This window comes from Callospermophilus lateralis, unplaced genomic scaffold, assembly GCF_048772815.1.
Source record: "Callospermophilus lateralis isolate mCalLat2 unplaced genomic scaffold, mCalLat2.hap1 Scaffold_45, whole genome shotgun sequence".
NCBI lineage: Eukaryota > Metazoa > Chordata > Mammalia > Rodentia > Sciuridae > Callospermophilus > Callospermophilus lateralis.
Window position 1 is genome coordinate 868,641 of NW_027514398.1, and position 19,604 is coordinate 888,244.

Consider the following 19,604-nt stretch of genomic DNA (forward strand, 5'->3'; position numbering starts at 1 on the left):
CCAGTGTAGCCACAAGGTTCGAAGGTGAGAGGTCACACATTTCCACCTGTCCCCTATTCTTTAGACAACCTGTCAGGAATGCTATGATTTTATATCGATGCTCTAAAATACACTACCATGGCTCCTTGTAGATGTGATAATGACCTACATCATGGAGAAGCAACATTTTTCCTTCTATCCAATCTGCTGTCAAAGTGGCAGGCCCTGGTGGGGAGAGGAGGGTGCCTGCATCACTAGGCAGAGAAAGTGTAAGGAAAAGGATTCTGAGCAAACATTCCCTAGCCACTGGGCTTTCTGTTTAGATGTCCCTCTCTCACTGCAGGCTCAGGTCTACAACCTGCATCAGACATGCCCCAGTAGCTTCCGCTGCAGTTCTATCCCTGAGTGTCTCCCAAGTACCCACTATTAGAATCCGTGACTCCCTCGGAATCCAAAAGCCATGTAGTCTCCACATCATGGGAATCTTTCCAAGCATCTTTTGTATTCATTGTTTTTTTTTTTTTTATTTTTTTCTAATTCCATCATTCCCACCCTGGCTCAGGTCCTCCTTGTTGTCTGGACTTCTGTGAAAGGGTTCTCCTTACCTGCTCCCACCCCTGACCTGGGAACCATCAAGACCAGAGAAGCCTACACAGGTGACAAACTTTGGGGATGGCATTTGGAAACACAGGAATGGATAAGATTGTTGAGGGCAAGAGTCAGAGGGAACAGAGAGCTTGAGGCCAGTCAGGCTTTATCCAGGAGCAATTAGGCAGAGGCACAAATCAAATGGGGCAGGATGATGAGAATTAGAAAGAGGTCATGGAGGTAGCACATGCTGGCAACTCTTGTGAAGAGCTTGGCCGTCATGGGGAAATTGAGGGGAGGTTGAGAGAGGGCTGCTTTGTGATTGGTTTAAGGTAACAGCCAGTGGAGCAGGTATAGTGCACATGGGGAGAACCCAGCAAGAGGGAAGAGGCTGCAACCTTGAGTAATTGAATCCATCTCACTGAGCTTGTGCACAGTGTCCCCCTTATCTGCACTTTCCAATGTCAGTTACTCACTGTCAATAAAAGAAGCACGAGTAGGATATGATTGGATATTCTGAGAGACCATAAGTCTTTCCTTCATAGCTTTTCTTATAGTGTTGTTATAATTATTCTATTTAATTATTATTGTTAATGTCTCACCTAACTAATGTATATATAAAAGTTCTCACATATGTATCATATATGTATGGATAGAAAGAAAAGTTATATAGGGTCTAGCACTATATGTGGTTTCAGGCATCCTCTGGGGATCTTGGAACATGTCCTCCTTGGATACGAGGGGCCCTACTGTACTTACTAATCTAGAAGATGAGAATAATATTATTATCTGCTCTACTATTAAGGTTTGGATATGAAGTGTCCCCCAAAGGCTCCTGTGTTGAAGGCTTGGTCCCTAATTCAGAAATCTTCAGGGGTGAAAGTTTGGGGAAGTGATTGGATTGTGAGGGCCTGGATCTCATCAATGCTCTAATTCATTAAGGGATTCCTAGCTAAAGGGACTGCTGGGAGGTGGTGGAAACTGTAAAAAGTGGAACCTAAATGGAAGGAGTGGGTCCTTGGAGGAGGACTTTTGTCCCCAGTCCCCTTCTTCTCTCTTTCTGTGCTTCCCAGCTGCCATGAGGTGAGCAGCTTTCCCCTAATAGACCCTCCTTCCATGATGTTCTGCCTCACTTCAGGTCCAAAGTAATGGAGCCAGCTGACCATGGACTGAAGCCTCTGAAACCATGAGCCCAAATAAATCTTCCCCCTTCTAAGTTGTTTTCTCAGGCATTATGTCACAGTGATGGGAAGCTTACTAACACATCTACCTGTTTCACAGGTATTGTAAAGCACAAATTAAATGATAGCTGTGAGAATGCTAAAAAATGCTATAGTTATTGTTTTTAGAAATGATAGGAATTAAAAAGCATAGAGTTAGTGGGAGAGATTATACACATATCTGAACACAGAAAAAACTTACTGAGTGTTCACTGTGTGCCAAGACCCTTCATTTATCCTCTGTTGACCTCTACAACTATAGATGAGGTAGATGGAATTATTTGCAGAAAGGAAAAGGAGGCTTTGAGAAGGGAAATGTGTCCATGGCCATGAAAGTAGGAAAGAGCAGAGCTGAAACTAAAACCATCAATGGAGGGGCTGTTACAATGTAACTGGAGTCTCTTCAGTGAGGGTGAGAGAATTTAATTTACATAATGTAAATTTACTATTAGAATAAATTTTATTCTAAAAGGAAAATATAGTTATAAATATTCTGAACAGAAATGCACAAAGCAAATATTCATGGAGACAAGGGAAAAAATGATTCAAGTCCCAAATCAAGGAATGTCTATCTCCAGTTTAACCAGAAACCACTGAGTTTATTAAAATGGGCCAAAATTGAGTCCAATATAAAGAACTCAAAACCACATCCTGAACTTGAAAAGAACCCTTTTATGCCAATCATGAAAGTACTGCTTGCTAATACCCAGTATCCATTTTCTTTCCCTTCCCTTTAATAATTGAATTTTAATTTTTTTTAGGTCACAGCCTACCCCAAATCTGGACTACATTTCCCAGTCTCCCTCACAGGTGTGATCATGTGATAAAATGCACCATCACAGTGGTTGGTGAGTAGAAACTATGCATGCAACCAAAGGATCCTGCCCTTCAAGGGAATGGGCACACCATGCAATATTCCCTTCTCCACCTCCAGCTGACAAGAAAACCTGGAGCAGCCATCTTGGTCTATGATGTTGAGAATGGCTGAGTGATGTGAGATGAGATCTGGGTCCCTACCCAGCCACATGGTCTCCCTGGGCACGATCTGGACCTAGGCAAACTTTTACAGGAGAGAAACATTTGACGTGCTCAGGGTACTTCATTTGGGACCTTTTTGTTATATAGCCAGAACTGCATCTGTGATACTGTGAAGAAAGAAATACATATTTGGCATCCCCAGGGGGTCCTGGCTCTTAGCTCCTAAAACCATTGGAATCTCCAAATTAATAAATGTCTTTTGTGTACTAACAAGAAAACTAGTGGTAGGATGCACCTAAATAAATGCAGGATGGGGGCTATACCCAGAAAGACTGAGGCAGGATAGAGGGATGGACATTGGGTGCCCTCCCCCAGCCTCTGGATAGGAGAGAAAAGTTGAGGTGATCACCTAGGGCCGTTGTAATTGGTTGATGGAATTGATCATGCCTAGGAAGCTCCCTAAACACTCAAAAAGACAGCGAACCTCCAGGTAGTTGAACACACAGAGGTGCTGGAGGGTGGCATCCCAAAGAGGGCCTAGAATGTCCACACCCCTTTCTCGTGGCTCTTCACATCTCTGTCATCTAGCTGTTCATCTGTATTCTTGGTATTATCTTTTACAATAAATGGGCAAGTGGAAGTCAAGTGTTTCTCTGGGCCCTGGAAGCTCCTCTAGCAAATTAATGGAACACATGGAGGAGTACCATAGGAGTCCTGGTCTACAGTCAGAGGCATAGGCCACAACCTGGGACTTGCAGCTGGGCATCTGAACTGGGGAGAAGTCTTGCGTGACCCAGAGCCCAACTTCAGAATCTGGTTTTATCTCCAGGCAGTGAGCAGCAATATTGAGTTGAACTAGAGGACATCCAGCTGGTGTCCTACATCAGAGAAATGGTTGTTGGTAGGGAGACTAAACACCTGCTGTCCAAAGTGACTGATGAGTGGGAATCTGAGAGTAGAAAGAAGAAAACAATGTTGTTGCTTTTTCCTTCAGAGTTTCCCAAATAACACACCATCATGTAGCCTTTGTTCTAGCCACACATTAAGGCAGAACCTCAAGGTCCTCATCTACTAAAAGGGGATTTACCTTTGAGGGTTGTTAAAAGGATGAGAAGTGGTGCAAGTACTTTTCCTTGCTAGTACTATAACTCATACATGATGATCCATGGAGACTATGGCCTGTTGTTAAAATGAGTGCCTGAAAACAAAACAATGTTATGTAAAAATGTGCCACCTCCCTGTCTTCAGGGGGACAAAAAAAAGGTGGAGGGAGGAAACAAAACAAAACAGCAAAGTTGAAAATGAATGATGGGAATGTGAGGTTAATTATACTGGTCTTTTCCAAATATTGAATGTATTTTAAAATGTTTATAATAAAAAATCTAAAATAAATGAACAAAACAAAAATCTTCCCACAGAGCAATGAAGTGGAGGGAGTGCCTCATGGATATAATCCAAAATGAAGTTCCTTGGGAAAAGCAAAAATGTATTTAAGCTGTTGATCAGTTGATTTGGGCCCCCAAGAGGGAGAGGGATGCAGAAAAGGAAGAAGTGCTTTTTATTTCTCCATTAAAGAATAGGCAGAGTGCGATCAGTGCCAAGAGGTCAAGTGCCTCCCATAGTGATGGGCAGTGCCTCCAGCCCCCATGTGGCCAGAGGACTGTGGCTGCAGGGGAGAGGCACCTGCCCTGTGGTCCTGCCTGCTCCAAGTCAGCTCTATGACTTTAGTGGCTTTGGTCTTCTTTGCTATCAGTCCCTTATCTCATCTGTGGGTGGGCTCTTCTGTTACCCCACTTCATGGGTAAACTGTGAAGCAATGGTGAGACTACGGGAAACTTGTTCTGCCACTGTTGACTCTGACAGTTCTAGTAAACCTTGCTGCCTGGTCCCAGCCCACAGTGTGCTGAAAGCATCAGCTATAAAGCAGAGGCAGACTGCTACAGGCACATGTACTGCTGGTGACAAGAATCTTTACGAAGGGAAGAAAAACAAAAATTGCCTAGCAAATGCAAGAGCCTGGAATACACATCTGTGGCCATTTATGAGACAATGATAAACAACTGTACATAGTTCACTAACTCCCGAGGGAGTTTCTTTATTACCCAGCACAGGATGGGGTCATTACTGTCTATTTTGTTAAATCACAAAGAATAGTTTTGTATTCAGCATCCTGTTGTACAGAAAAGCACACAAAATATGTTTCTCAAGTTTTTCTATTTTGAATGGTTGCAATAAATTAATTGGGTGCTTACGGATAATTTAAGGAGCATGGAAAATCAGCTTTGATCTTGTTTTGTTCAGTTGTCAAGGTGCCTGCCTGTTCCAGAGTGTTCCACCACTCTAGTTCCTTCCTAATGGATAGCAGCAGTGTGTACCCACCACTGTGGATGATCTAAATAAGGGGTAGAAGACACAAATGCCTGTAGGAGGCAGGCAGGGAAAGTAAGGGGAAGCTGGCCAGGCAGGGGCTGTAGCAAATTGGAGAACAAATGTCAGCCTACAAGGAGCAGCTGCTGTTCAGCTCAAAACCTGCTGCCATGCAGGAAAGTCAGCTGATGGAGCCAGATTTCTTCTTCTTTTTAAATAAAAGCAAAAGTGGACAATGAACTATCTGGAAAGGAAATTATGGAAACAATTTCATTTACAATAGCATCAAAAAGAACAAAATACTTAAAAATAGACTTATCCAAGGAAGTGAAAAACTTGTGCTCTGAGTACAATCAAACACTGCTGAAAAAAATTCTAGAAAAATGGGATGACATCCTGTGTCTGTGGACTGGAGACTTAATATGGTTAAGAGGTCAACATTGCTCAAAGCAACTAACAAACTGCACACAGGACCTATAAAAATCTCAGGAGCATGTTAAGCAAAGATCGAAAAATAATCCTAAAATTTATATGGAATATCAAGGAATCACAAAGAGACAAAACAATCTATTAAAAAAAAAAAAAAAAACCAAAAACCAAACACCACTGAAGCCCTCACACTTTGAGATTTCAAAAATTACTACAAATTTGCAGAAATCAAAACTATATACTCCTGAAATTAAGCCAGTTATAGAAATCAATGGCAAAGGATAAGGAGCCCAGAAATAAACACTTATAATCTATGTGGTCACATGATTCTCAACTAAGGTGCTAAGAACACACAATGGAGAAAAAATGATCTCTCTGACAATGTGGATGTTAACCCATAACAAGGAAGACTAAGGAGGGTTGATTATAAATCCACACAGATGGACATGAAAGAATCAAGGTGGTATAAGTATATGACACATATATTTCATGTTTGCAAACCATACTATATATTTTAATAAATTATAATATAATGGAACGTAAGCCAATTGAAATTCATAATGGGATATATACCTTCACATATGAATCCAAAATATTCATTTTCCTCTATATTTCCATGCATAAACTTGTTGAAGTATAAAGCTCACCACAGCTTGAATTATCAGTTACCTCAGTGTACTGGGGGGCAGTGATCTCTTCATGAAATTCATATTTTCCAAAGTGAGAGTACTCTCAAGAATATACCTGTGATGGCATAGAAATATATATATATACATCGTGACCCAGGTGACAGAGACAGGGAGTCAGGAATTTACATATTTATTAATTTTGAAAATTCATGGAGAAATAAAAAAAGAAAATGTGTGACAGAATTTATAATATGTATCTCTGATGAAACAAAAGGCAAGTCCATGTATACACCATGCCTCCTAACAAATGCCTTTAGAATTTGATGCTCAGAATCAAGTAGGATTATTTTATTTAAAATTATTTTAGGATTATTTTTATCGATGTTATGATATGTAGTCAGAGTCTAATAGGTTATGGGTTTGTGTTAGAGATTCAATATTTCAAATGGCAAAACGGAAAATGAGTCTAATATACATGCAAACAGGTGCCACATAAAAATCTTCCAGTGTCATCCACCACAATGCCTTGATATTACTATCACCCCAAATAAGACACAATGAGAGGAGAAGAGGACAAAAATCTGTGAATACATATCTGGAATTGGAAATTCTGAGGAGCTCACAAACTTGTGTGTGGCAGAGAGATCCCAAAAGTAGGAGACTCGGTAAACATTCCACAAACATGGAACTTTGCTGGCCTAATGACTTCTTGACTATCTGCCTCTGACATTTGTGCACTAGAAATATAGCTTTGTGCTTTAGCTTCCTTTGTAGTGAGACCATGAAAGCTTGGTCTGACTCTATGTGAACAGGAGGACATAGGTTCATATTTTCCTAAATGAACAGGAGGCAGCAGAGCTGATCCTCTCTTTGTAGGTAACTGTGGCCATTAGGTATGAATGTCTCCCTGGGTGGATTGTGAAGCCTTTGGCTCACCCTCCAGTTTTAATGGCATTTCTTGAAGCTTCCCAGGAAAATTGGTGTTGGTTTTTGAAATACATAAAGGTAAAATGGGACAGAGTGCTGGAGGGAGCTCTGTCACGTGGGGTGAGTCAGGGTCTGAAGGAAAAAACACAAACTGGGGTGCTATCCCATATATCTTTCCCACTTGAGAGTACCAAGTTGATTCTGAGCATCGCACCACATCCTCTCCCCAAAACAACATGCCTTTATATTTTAGGATCTGCTGGCTGCACCTTGTCAGTCACATGTCATTTGGAAGCCAATGACAGAACCACAGGGGCCCACCACAGATGTTGGTCACACACCTGCACTCCATTGCTCCAGGCCCAGTTTCCTGCTGGCTCCTACTCACTGGCATCTCTGTTCTTCACCATGGTCATGAATTTCACTCAGTCAGAAACGTAACTCACTGCTTCAACATGATGAGCAACAGGAAATCTAAAGGTTCTCCAGGGATTTCTGGTCATGGAATTCTCAAAAACTTCATGGTATTGGCCTAGCCATTTTTCAAGAAGGAAGAAGTTGGCACTGTGGGTTTTGATTCATTCAGGAGCCATTAAGTGTTGAGGAATCTGCTTTCAGTAAAATCTCTGGAGATCGCATACAGGCAAGACTTTTCAAGGAGTGTTGAAAGGTCACAGGAATCCAGGCCCATTGGGGTCTAAAATATGAGGCTCATGTGAGTTTTGGCTCTTCACTATAGCTGAAAAGGCTTTAACAGCAAAATCATGTGAAATCCTGGCTGAGATTCCCAGTGCTGTGGAGAAAGCCACCCTCAGCCTAGATCTCAGTTTCCATCGGCTCCTCTAATGCCTGGCCTTGGAAAATCCCAACTCAATTCAAGACAATAGTTTTCTGAGATCAGTTCCAGAACTCAGTCTCTAATGGCATCACACCAGAATTAAAGATGAGGTGAACCCAGTCATCTTTTCCAACCACCACACAAAAGACCACTATTCTAACAAAAACACTCCCACATGGCCATCATCTTATTCCATACAGACACTCATCATAAAATTCTGGCTGGGGGTTTGCATAGGGGGAGCAGTCTAATATGGTGTGCAAAGTAAGCTCTCATGCCCATCATATGCCAAATGTCATGGTGGCCTGGACACCCTTCCTGAGAAATAGGATAGGTAAAATGGGCCTGTAGTTAAGACTGCTCTGATTCTCAAATTAGAGGCCTCCTGCCTGCCAGGGGTAGATTCTTTATGTGTACTGGACTCATGAAAAAACCCAAACACCTGTGTTCTAGTTACTGGAGGGCTTGCAAGAACTCATTTGACCCAGAGGATCCCTGTTCTTCCTTCATAGGGGTCAGGAGTCTGACCAGAGGAAGGCAAGAGACTTCATCCAATATTACACTTCTTTTTCACCCTTTTAGATTATGAGGGACACATGGGATTTTTCTTGAGTTTCCTGGGGTGCTGAGAATGGAATTCACAGCCACACACAGGGCCAACAGTCTGATTCAGACACAGCATTTACAAAGCACTTTACCTCAAAGGCACAGATTAAGCCTCTTCATTTCCATTTGATACTGTTTTCTTGAGGATTCCCAAAAACGTGCCCCAAGGCAAACACCTCCCTGACATTCAGGGGAACAGAACAATAGGGAAGAAAGAAGCCTGGAGAAAAACTTGGCTTTAATTGAATACTGTGGCACTGACAGCTCCTAATCATGCAACATGGGTTGCTATCTATGCAAGCAGGGATTCTCCAGAGAGATCCTTACCAGTCATGCTAATTTTTGAGATTTCTGAGATGCTTGGCATTCCCTTCAGCAATCCAGTCCATGGCCATGTCACAGAGCTTGAAGGTGGTACACATCTTGGACACAAAACCACGAACCCCTTCAGAGAGTGACTAAAATTCTGGAAGAATACAGGAACTTTGGATCTTGGTAGGTGTTGCCCATCTGCAAGGCAAGCAGCAGTCCATTCATAAATTGGCGATGAGGAGTCCTGCAAAGATTTCCACTAGACAAGACACATTCAGGGCTGCACTCTTCTCTCTACTCTCTTTAAACACAAACCCAGTGCGATCCACTGACATAGAAAGACTCACTATTCAACAGTCCATTTCAAACCACCAACAACAACAACAGAGAAACGTTTTTTTCTTCATGTTCTCAGAACATGAGACAAAATGACAAATTGAAACACACACCCACTAAGACACACAAACCGCCCCTGTATTTGGTCTGCAACTATCCACTCTGTCCTCTGAGTGGTGGGTGAAAATATTTTCCCCAGCAGTGGCCTGTCCTGTCTCAGCTCTGGTCTCCTTGGCCATGTCTGTGTAGTTGTCAGGAGCCAGCAATGAGCCAACACTTCTTTCTCAGGAAAGGCCCCTGTTCAGAGCATTCAAGGCATTTGGCTATCCACACATCACTAGGGGCCAAGAAAGGATGACTCTGGCCTTGGTACAGACAAACAAGTGAGCCCACTGAGACTGCAACTGCCTCTGGGTGCCTCACCTCCTGGATCCCAAGTTCAGAGAGTTCCATCACCAAGGAAGTGACGTGAGGTCACTTCCTTCAGGGAAGTGAATGAGGTCACTGAGTTGGCAACCACTTTGTCCTAACAGTTGTTTTCAAGGGTCCCATGAGATGGTGGCTGCCCAACCTTCCTGTGACATTTTCAGAAGACATAAAGCTCTATATACACTAGGAGCCTGGGATCAGCAATCCACACAGGCCTGATTGTGTCCATCTTCCCTGCATTGAGAAGAGAGAGGCTGATTCAGCCACATCCCTTTATCCCCCCCTCTCCTCCCCTCCCCTCCCATTTTCTCTCTCTACCCCATCTACTGTAATTCATTTCTCCTCCTTGTTTTTTCCCTTTCCTCTCACTTCCTCTTGTATGTAATTTTGTATAACCATGAGGGTCTCCGTCCATTTCCATGCAATTCCCCTTCTCTCTCCCTTTCTCTCCCACCTCTCGTCCCTGTTTAATGTTAATCTTATTCTCATGATCTTCCTCTTTACTCTGTTCTTAGTTACTCTCCTTATATCAAAGAAAACATTTGGCATTTGTTTTTTAGGCATTGGCTAGCTTCACTTAGCATAATCTGCTCTAATACCATCCAGTTCCCTGCAAATTCTGTGATTTTGTCATTTTTAATGCAGAGTAATACTCCATTGTGTATAAATGCCACATTTTTTTATCCATTCTTCCATTGAAGGGCATCTAGATTGGTTCCACAGTCTTGCTATTGTGAATTGTGCTGCTATGAACCTCGATGTAGCAGTGTCCCTGTAGTATGCTCATTCTAGGTCATTAGGGAATAGACTGAGACGGGGAATAGCTGGGCCAAATGGTGGTTCCATTCCAAGTTTTCCAAGGAATCTCCATACTGCTTTCCAAATTGGCTGCACCAATTTGTAGTCCCACCAGCAATGTAGAAGAGTACCCATTTCCCCACATCCTCACCAGCACTTGTTGTTGTTTGACTTCATAATGGCTGCCAATCTTACTGGAGTGAGATGGTATCTTAGGATGGTTTTGATTTGCATTTCTCTGACTGCTAGAGATGGTGAGCATTTTTTCATGTACTTGTTGATTGACTGTATGTCCTCCTCTGAGAAGTGTCTGTTCAGGTCCTTGGCCCATTTGTTGATTGGGTTATTTGTTTTCTTATTGTTTAATTTTTTGAGCTCTTTGTATACTCTGGATATTAGGGCTCTAACTGAAGTGTGAGGAGTAAAGATGTGTTCCCAGAATGTAGGCTCCCTATTTCCTCTCTTATTGTTTCTTTTGCTGAGAAAAATCTTTTTAGTTTGAGTAAGTCCCATTTGTTGATTCTAGTTATTAACTCTTGTGCTATGGTCCTACACATTAGTTTTGTGGATACCAATACGAGCACCTTGTGCCTATGAATATAGAGATGATGCATGAATAGACCATACTGTGAATAAATAATATAACTGGATCCAACTTTAAATAACAGATTAAATTGATATCTTAAAATATACATGAAATCTGGTATTTATATACACACATTCATTCCAACTAATTATACATCTAATGGGTATATTAGGGTTACTAATTATCATGAAGAGTGTGTGAGTTTTGCTTTTAAAACTATTAGGGAAATTGAAAATAATGTGTTTGTAAAGAAGTGTCATGAAAAAGACAGTCAAGAAACATGGATGCACATATGTGTTCTGATGTAGGAAGTGACTGAATGTGCATCATATGCCTATAAATCTGTGAACTTGTGGATGAAAGGATATATCCTATGATGTGTACATGCTGAAGAAATAATAATGAACCAATGTTAAATGAAAATTAATGTCAAAATACACATCATGTTCTATATGAATCTACTTTCACTAATATTAACCTGGGGTCAGTTTGTAGAAATATTTGGAATATTATGTACTATTCACTGAAGTTTTTTTCAGAACTAGGAAACAAATATGTATGCCATTAAAATTAATATTTCTGAGAATGATATTGGAAAAGTTGATTATAAATCCACAAACATAAACATGAAAGAATCAAAGTAGTGTATAATAAGACACAGATTTCATATTTAAAAACTTTGGAGAGTATATTCATATATATATAATATACACACAAAAAAAGTAGCAATAGATATGCCAATCAAAATTCATAATGAAATAGATATCATTCACAGATTTAAAAAATATTTATTTTTCAGAACATGGTTTTATGAATAAACTTGTACAATTATGGAGCTCACCATAGGTTGAATTTTCATTTCTCTCAGGGTTTGGGGGCAATGATTTGTTCATGGAGTTTGTATTTGCCAAAGTCAGAGAACTCACAAGAATGCACCGGTGACAGAAGAAAGGACTCCATATATGCATATAAAAATACATGTTCTTGCTTATGCTTCAGAGAAAGGGAGTCAGGAAGTTGCACACTTGTTGACTTTGAAAATTCATGGAGAAGTATTAGAATGAAAATGTGACTAGTTTTATAACACATATCCTTGATAAAGCCAAAGGCAAGTGCAAGGATGCACCATGCGTCCTATGAACTTCCTGTACATCTTTTCAGTTAGGTTTATTTTTATCCATCATGATAGGATTAGTAGTCTAGTAGAGTATGGGTTAGAGTCAGAGATTCAGTATTTTAAATGGAAAATAGAAAAATGAATCCAAAGTGTACGCAAACAAGTGCTACACAAAAATTTTCCCAATGTCATCCAGAACAATGACTTGACATTACATTCACCCCAAATAAGACACAATTAGAAAAGAAGAGGAAGAAAATCTGTGAATACATATCAGGAATGGAAAATGCTCAGGAGCTCACAAACTTGGAGGTAGCAAAGGAGATTACAAAAGTAGAGGTCAGTGTAAACATTCCACAAACACGGAGCTGAGTTGGCCCAATGACTTCTTGACAACCTGCCTCTGAGTTTGCGCACTTGAAATAAATGTAGGTTAGCTTGCCAATCCATAAAAAACAAATGCCAAATGTCATCTTTGATATAGGAGAGCAACTAAGAACAGAATAGAGAGGAAGAGAATGAGAAGAAAATCACTATTAAACAGGGACGAGAGGGGGGGAGGAAAAGAGAGAGAGAAGGGAAATTGCATGGTAAAGGAAGGAGACCCTCGTTGTTATAAAAAATTACATATAAGAGGAAGTGAGGGGAAAGGGGAAAAAAACAAGAGAGAGAAATGAAGTACAGTAGATGGGTTAGAGAGAGAAGATGGGAGGAGAGGGGAGGGGAGGGGAGGAGGGATAGTAAAAGATAGGAAAGGCAGCAGAATACAACAAACACTAGTATGGCAGTATGTAAAAAAGTGGATGTGTAACTGATGTGAATCTGCAATATGTATATGGGGTAAAAATGGGAGTTCATAATCTGCTTGAATCAAATGTATGAAATATGATATGTCAAGAGCTTTGTAATGTTTTGAACAACTAATATAAAAATTTTTAAAAAAAGAAATATATGTTGGTGTAAGGAGCCTTAGATTCCATTGTAGTGAGACCATCAAAGCTGGGTCTGCATCTATGTGAACTGGAGGACATGGTTTTTATTTTCCAATGAACATGAGGCACCAGAGTTGAATCCTCTCTTTGTAGGTAAAGTGTGGCCACTGGAGGATGAATGTCTCCCCATGTGGATTGTGAAGCCATTGGGTCATCCTCCAATTTTTGTGGCATTTCTTGCAGCTGCACTGGGAATTTGGTATTTGCTTCATGATACAAGAAGGTCAACTGGGACACAGTGATGAAGGGAGTTCTGTCACATGAGGTGGTTCATGGTCTGCAGGAGAAAATATCATCCAGGCTTCTATCACACACATTTATACCCCTTGATTGGAGCAACCTGATTCTGGGCATTGCCCCCAAACCTCTCATCATAACAAGATGCCTTTCAAAATAAGGGTCTGCTGGCTGCACTATGGCAGTCACATCTCATTTGGAGGCCAATGACAGATCAACATGGCCCAACCATGGAGGTTTTATCACACATCTGCACTCCAAAGCTCCAGGCCCACTTCCCATCGGGCTCCAACTCACTGGAATCTCTGTTCTACACCACTTTCATGAATTAGAGTCAATCAAGGTACTTCCTTGTTCAGTCATGATGAACAACAGGAGATACAAAGATTCTCCAGTGCTTCTTGGTAATGTTAATTACATAAATTTTACGATATTGGTCTAGGCGTATTTCAAGGATGAAGTAGGTGGCACTGTGGGTTTGGATTCATTCAGGAACCCTGAAGTGGTGAGGAATCTTCTTTCAATGACAGCTCTAGAGAACTCTGCTGGCAAGGTTTCCCAAAGTGTGGCCAAAGGGTCACAAGAAACCTGGCCCATTGGGGACTAAAATGTGAGGGTCATGTGTGTTTTGACTCTCGACTATGGGTGCCAAGGCTTTAATAAGAAAATTATATTATATCTTGGCAGAGATTCCCAGTGCTGTGGAGAAAGCCACCTTGGGCCTAGATCTCAGTTTCCAAAGGCATATCTCATTTTTGGCCTCCTAAAATCCCCACACAATTCATGGCAATACTTCTCTGAGGTCAGTTCCAGAACTCAGTCTCTAATGGGAATCACACCAGAGTTCAAGCTGAGGATGACATAGTCATCTCTTCCAACCACCAGAGGAATGACCACAATTAAAACAAAACACTCCCACATGGCCCTCATCTTCTTCCATATAGACACTCATTATAACATTCTGGCTGGAGGTTTCCCTAAGGGGAGCAGTCCAAGATGATGTCCAAAATATCTCCCATTCCCCTCTATTGCCTAATGAAATTGTGGCCTGGAAACCCTTCATGAGAATCAGGATATATAAAATGGGCCTACAGTTCATACTGCTCCACTTATCAAATTTGATGCCTATAGACTGTCAGGGGTAGATTATTTATGTGTACTGAAGTCATGGCAGAACTCAAGCACCTATGCAGTAGCTACTGCAGGACTTTGCACAACCCATTTGACCAAAAGGATCCCTGTTCTAGCTTCATGAATGTCAGGAGCCTTACCAGAGGAAGGCAAAAGATTTCATCCAAAATGACTATAAATTTTTGTCATTTTTGTTTTGGATGGACACATGGGATCTTTATTTAGATTCATGGGGTACTGAGAATCTAAGCCAAAGCCTCACACAGGGCCAAGAGGCTAATTCAGACAGGTCCCTTTACAAAGCAATTAACCAAAGAGTCACAGGTGAGATCCCTTCATTTCCATTTAGAAACTGTATTCCTGAGGCTTCCCAAAGGTGTGGCCTGAGGCAAAGAACTTCCTGACATTCAGGGGAACAGAGCAATAGGTAAGAAAAAGGCCCAGGGACAAACCTTTCCACAAGATTAACACTATGGCACTGACAGCCCTTGATCATGCTCCTTGCATTGCTATGTAGTCAAGCAGGGTTTCTACACTTAGAGCCTTACTGGTCACAGTGATTTCTGAGTTTTCTGAGATGTTTGACATTCCCTTCAGCAATTCAGTTCATGGCCATGCCCCAGACTTGCAGATGGTATATATCGTGGACACAAATGCATGAGCCCCTTCTGTAGAGAGACCAGAATTCAGGAAGAATACAGGAACTTAGGAACATACTAGGTGTTGCCCATCTGCAAGGCAAGCAGCAGTCCATTTATAAAATAGCCAGGATGAGTGCTGGGAAGCTTTCCAATAGGCAGGACACATCCACTGATGCATTCTTTTTTCTACTGTTTACCACCACAGACACAGTCGGGTCCATTGACATAGAAACACTTGCCTTGAGCAAAAGGACTCACTAGTAAACAGTCCACTCCAAAGGGAACAAACCCGCTTTCCTCCATATTCTCAGAACAAGAAACAAAACCACAAATTCAATCACAGATCCACAAAGGCACCACCACCCCCGAGTTGGTCTGCCTCTATCCAAAGTGTTCTCTGACTGTTGGGTCAAACTGTGTTCCCCAGCAGTGGCCTGTCCTGTCTCAGCTCTGGTCTCCTTTGCCAACTCGGTAAATTTCAGGAGCCAGCAATGAGCCAGTACTTTCTTTCTCAGGAGAGGCCCCTCTTCAGAGCTTTCCTGGCATTTGGGCATCCCCATATGAGTAGGTACCAAGAAAGAATGACTCTGTCCTTGGTAGATTCAAACAAGTGAGACCACTGGGACTGGGACTGGCTCTGGGTGTCTAGCTACCTAGATCCCAAGTTCAGAGAGTTCCATCACCAAGGAAGTGATATGAGGTCACTTCCTTAAAGGAAGTGAATGAGATCACTGCCTTGGCAACCACTTTGCCCTAACAGTTGCTTCCAAGTGTTCCATGAGATGGAAGCTGCTCCATCTTCCTGTGACATTTTTAAAATTTAGAAAGGTATACATAACATAGGTGCCCAGGACCAGCTATCCATACAGACCTGGATTGGTCCATCTTCCCTGCATTCAGAAGAGAGAGCCTGACTCAGACACATTTCTTCTTCCTGACCCGTTTTTTTGCCATGGAAGATGACTTTAGGCCTTTCAGGCCCTACCTAGCTGTCGACATCTTCTCCAGGGATAATTTCTCCACCTACCTTTGAGGTTCTCTGAAGGTGTTGGATCCCTACATATCTGTATTGCAAGATCAACTCTGTAATTTCTCTTAAGTAAAATTAGATTGAGGGAACAGAGTATGGTTAGGGTTAATATCATGTTTTATTACGAGTCATTCTGCTGGATGTATACTAGTATTGGGAAACTGGAATATTTATCAGTATGTATAGATGAAATGTAAGTTTGAAAACAGAAAACCAGATAAGATCTGAAGCACAGAAGGGCCTTGGGCCTTTGATTTGCATACATAGTTTTGAATTATATTTTGCACAGATTTATAATATAATTCAATATAAAATGGCATAGAATCTTGTATGTTGGATTATTAAATATAGAAGAGAACATCCAGTGAAATAGGTATAGTAGGTAGGATTGCAGTGTACATTTAGGAAAAAGATTGAGCTTAGGATTTGGACAAAAAGCCCTTTTCCAAAAGGGTTTTTGTGAGACAGTGAATGTGAATATCTGCACACATGAAGAGTCAGTCACAAAAATGGACTTGTGAAAATAAGTAGGATAATAGATATCAGATAGAAGTTAGGAGATCGGGCAAAATATAAAGTGATTAATATGGTTAGAAATATTTTCAACAGGGGGGTGGTTGAACATATAATCTTAGGAAGAAACAAATATATAGACCCCAATAGGATTGTAATTGGAAAGCATTTGCCAAAGTTGAATTGGACATTTTCTAGTAATCCTTGCTCTCACTAAAATTAGGATTTGATAGAATCATAATATAAGTGTGAGCTTTGCATATTGTGTCCAGAATATTATTGTGATGAATATGTAGATCAGGTGACATGAGTATTTTTCCACCATTTGTGGAAGCATGTTTTGAAACACTATAATCTCATGTTTGGGGATACCAATAGCTGTACCCTGTGTCTATGAATAGAGAGATGATGCGTGAATAGACCATACTGTGAATAAATAATATAACTGGTTCCAATTTTAAAAAATGGATTGAATTGATATTTTAAAATATACATGAAATCTGGAATTCATATACATACATTCATTCCAACTAGTTGTATATCTAGTGGTAATATTAGGCTACAATTTATAATGAGGTGTGTGTGTTTTGCTTCAAAAATGATTATGGAAATCAAAAATAATGTGTTATGAAAGTAGGTTCATGAAAAAGCAAGTAAAGAAACATAGAGAAACACATGTGTTCTGTCACATGCAGTGACTGAAAGTGAATCATATGCATTTAAATTTGTGAACTTGTGGATGAAAGGATATATCCTATGATGTATATATAGTGAAGAAAGACTAACGTACCAAAGTTGAAAGAAAATTAATGTCAAAATACACATCATGGCCCCGCCCTTCCCCGTGTCTCCTCCAAGATGGCGAGAGGCGGTAGCACGGGGGGTTTCAGTGCCTGCCTGTGGAGTGAAGTGAAACTTAATGGCCAGAATGGCGACTTCATGCGCCCTCTCAAGACCATCAACAAGACTATACCATTTAGAACGTTATGATGAATGCTTAGCTGTGTATAGAGATCTTGTCCGAAACTCCCAAGATGACTATGATAAAGAGAGGAAAACACACCTTTCAGCAGTGGTTGCAGCTCAGAGCAATTGGGAAAAAAGTGGTTCCAGAGAACTTGGGCCTCCGAGAAGGCACACAGGAACTGTGCTACAATGCTGCATGTGCACTGATAGGACAAGACCAGGTGAACCAGGCAATGAAAATCCTACAAAAAGCTGAAGATCTTTGCCAACATTCATTTTCAGAAGACTCGGATGGGACTGAGGAGGACCCACATGCAGAACTGGCCATCATTCATGGTCAGATGGCCTATATTCTGGAGCTTCACGGTCATACCGAAGAGACTTTGCAACTTTACAATCAGATAAGAAAACTAAAGCCAACTGATGTGGGATTGTTAGCTGTAATTGCAAATAACATCATTACTATTAATAAGGACCAAAATGTCTTTGATTCCAAGAAGAAGGTGAAACTAACCAATGCAGAAGGAGTAGAGTTTAAACTTTCCAAGAAACAATTGCAAGCTATAGAATTTAACAAAGTTTTGCTTGCTATGTACACAAATCAGGCAAAACAGTGTTGCAAAATATCTGCTGGTTTACAGTCCCAAAGTCCTGCACATCTCCTGCCTGTGTTAATCCAGGCTGTCCAGCTCTGCCGTGAAAAGCAGCATATAAAAGCAATAGAGCTACTTCATGAATTTTCAGATCAGCATCCAGAAAAATGCAGCTGAAATTAAACTGACCATGGCACAGTTGAAAATTTCCCAAGGTAATATTTCCAAAGCATGTTTAATATTGAGAAGCATAGAGGAGTTAAAGCATAAACCAGGCATGGTGTCTGCATTAGTGACCATGTACAGACATGAGGAAGATATTGATAGTGCCATTGAGGTCTTCACACAAGCCATCCAGTGTTATCAAAATCATCAGCCCAAATCTCCTGCTCATTTTTCATTGATAAGAGAAGCTGCAAACTTCAGACTCAAATATGGGCAGAAGAAGGAGGCAATTAGTGACCAAGAAGAGCTATGGAAACAAAATCCAAAAGATATTCACACCCTGGTGCAACTTATTTCTGCTTACTCACTTGTGGATCCAGAGAAAGCTAAAGTTCTTAGCAAACACTTGCCCTCATCAGATAGTATGTCTCTAAAAGTAGATGTCGAGGCTCTTGAAAATTCTCCTGGTGCTACATACATTGGGAAGAAGGGTGGAAAAGTTACTGGAAATAGTCAACCAAAGGAACAAGGACAGGGAGATTTGAAGAAGAAGAAGAAGAAAAAAAAGAATGGAAAACTGCCTAAGAATTATGACCCAAAAGTTACCCCAGATCCAGAAAGATGGCTACCAATGAGAGAATGTTCTTACTATCGAGGAAGAAAGAAGGATAAAAAGAAAAATCAGATTTGAAAAGGGACCCAGGGAGCAACTGCAGAGGCCTTATCTGAACTGGATGCCAGTAAAATTGTGAGCAGCCCACCCACCTCCCCAAGACTTTGCAGTGCAGCAACAGTCTCTGCCTCTACAAGTAACATCATGCCCCCAAGACACCAGAAACCTGCAGGGGCCCCAGCAACAAAAAAGAAACAGCAACAGAAAAAGAAGAAATGAAAAGGTGGCAGGTGATAGAATGTCCTTGTTGCAGGCTGTTTTTAAATAGCCTCAGTGATATACTAGGAACATAATAAAGGTAACACAGCAAGAAGCACAGAACTGCTCCCTCTTATATCCACTTATTTTCATAAAATAATTTCTTGTGCATCAAAGAGGAAAACACCTTTCTCAAAATGCCTAGTCAGGTTTGGTAATTTCAACTGCCTATGTTTGCACAGATTATGAGGACTGGAGATGATCAGGCATATACCACTTTGATATCTGTTGCACCCTTTATCTTTGTGTGCTGATTTGATCTTTTT

The 19,604-nt window shown here is 41.0% G+C and overlaps 1 pseudogene; it reads left to right on the top strand.

The window, feature by feature from the left end:
• The first annotated feature begins 17,611 nt into the window (after positions 1–17,611).
• LOC143388900 (signal recognition particle subunit SRP72 pseudogene) lies at positions 17,612–19,299 on the top strand (annotated as a pseudogene).
• Positions 19,300–19,604: the final 305 nt, after the last annotated feature.